This window comes from Choloepus didactylus, chromosome 4 (genome assembly GCF_015220235.1).
Source record: "Choloepus didactylus isolate mChoDid1 chromosome 4, mChoDid1.pri, whole genome shotgun sequence".
NCBI classification, from domain to species: Eukaryota; Metazoa; Chordata; class Mammalia; order Pilosa; family Megalonychidae; genus Choloepus; species Choloepus didactylus.
This window is the reverse complement of record NC_051310.1, coordinates 156,210,744-156,212,608: the sequence shown is the minus strand read 5'-3', so window position 1 is coordinate 156,212,608 and position 1,865 is coordinate 156,210,744. Positions and strand designations below refer to the sequence as shown.

At 39.5% G+C, this 1,865-nt stretch overlaps 1 pseudogene; it reads left to right on the top strand.

Moving 5' to 3' along the window:
• The first annotated feature begins 572 nt into the window (after positions 1-572).
• Positions 573-1,352, top strand: LOC119532957 (annotated as a pseudogene).
• Positions 1,353-1,865: the final 513 nt, after the last annotated feature.

Below are 1,865 nucleotides of genomic sequence, written 5' to 3'. Positions count from 1 at the left end.
TCAAAATGGAAGGTTCAAATCCGACTAATATAATTTCCATAAAAAGTGAATAGAGAAAATGGTGGAAAGAAAATTATCAAGAAATAAATTGAGAGAATATCTTACGATTAAAAGAAAAAGCCTCCCTGTTAAAAAGAGCCATGCTGTGCCCACCAAAATGAGTGGGGAAAGATACAAACCTGGGGACAAGAGAAAAGCCACTAGTTCACAGAGAGAATAAACAGGTCACCCTCAAAGGGACACCCGATGATGTAAAATGGCTTAACCACCCCAAATAATGGAACTTAGAAAGAATAGGAAATGAAAAGCCATGAGTTAAGAAATAAAATTAAGATATACTTGGCTCAGCAATGCCAACATTTGCTTAGTCAAAGTAACGCTAACACTGAACAGCTAAGTAAAATATTGGTAGAATTAAACGGTTGTCGACTCAGCGATCTCACGCGCTTCTCCCCGGTGCTAAGCTCCTGGTGCTGCGTTCGCCCGCTTGTTAGGATCTCTGTCAAGCCTAAGCTGAAGAGAATTTACTTCCCCTTCCTCGCTGGTAACCACATCGTTGCGACTCCGCCTCCATGTTCCTCCGTCGCCCTGTCCAGGCGCGCCTGATCCAGGACTGGAGGAAGGTGCTGGAGGCGCTCAAGGACCTCGTCAAGGAGACCTGCTGGGACATCAGCACCAGCGGCGAGAACCTGCAGAGCGTGGACTCGTCCCTTGTCTACATGGTGTAGATCACCTTGCGCTCTGAGGGCTTTGACACTTACTGCTGCGACCACAATTTGGCCATGGGCATGAGCCTCACCAGCATGTCCAAAATACTAAAATGTGTTGGCAATGAAGACCATTACACTAATGGCTGAAGATAATGCAGACACTTTGGTCTAGTATTTGAAGCACCGAATCAAGGAAAAGTTTCAGAGTGTGAAATGAAGTTATTGGATTTAGATGTTGAACAACTTGGAATTACAGAACAGGAGCATAGCTGTGCAGTAAAGATGCCTTCTGGTGAATTTGCACTTACATGCCAAGATCTCAGTCATAGTGGAGATGCTGTTGCAATTTCCTGTGCAAAAGATGGAGTGAAATTTTCTGCAAGTGGAGAACTTGGAAATGGAAACATTAAGTTGTAGCAAATGGGTAAGGTCAATAAAGAAGAGAAAGTTGTTACCATGGAGATGGAGTCAGTTCAGCTAACTTTTGCACTGAGGTACATGAACTTCTTTACAAAAGCCACTCCACTTCTCCTACTCAGTATGTCTGCAGATGTGCTTCTTGTTATAGAATATAAAATTGCTGATATGGGACATTTAAAGTACTATTTGGCTCCCAAGATCGAGGATGAAGAAGGATCTTAGATATACATAAATCCAAGAAAAGGAAACAAAGCTCTTTGTGAACTCCTTCTGTCATGCTGGCATGACTTTTTGTCACCAAATTTGTACCTCTGAGTACATATGTAGATACTATTTTCTGTAAATAACCTATTTTTTTTTTCTCTACACTCTACAGTTTAAAGAATAAAGTCCAAAGTCAAATCTGGTCTTGTTAACCTAGAAATATTTTTGCCTTACCTAGAAATACTCAGGATTTTTCTAATGAAAGGGTAATAACTCTAAGCATGGTTTTTAAAAATGTTTCCAATTTAAAGTTATCTCAATTTCAAACATCAAATATATATATATATTGGTAGAATTAACTTGTGGGGATAGAGGTAGGTAGTGTTTAATGAGACCTAAATCTTCATCTGTCATTAAAAGTCAATAGGTAATATCTAAAATTCACAACTTAAGAGGTAGTTTTTAAAGCATATTACTTAAGAAAATGGAGTCCACTACCTGAAGATCTAAAGAGTTAAAAGTGAGTGTATT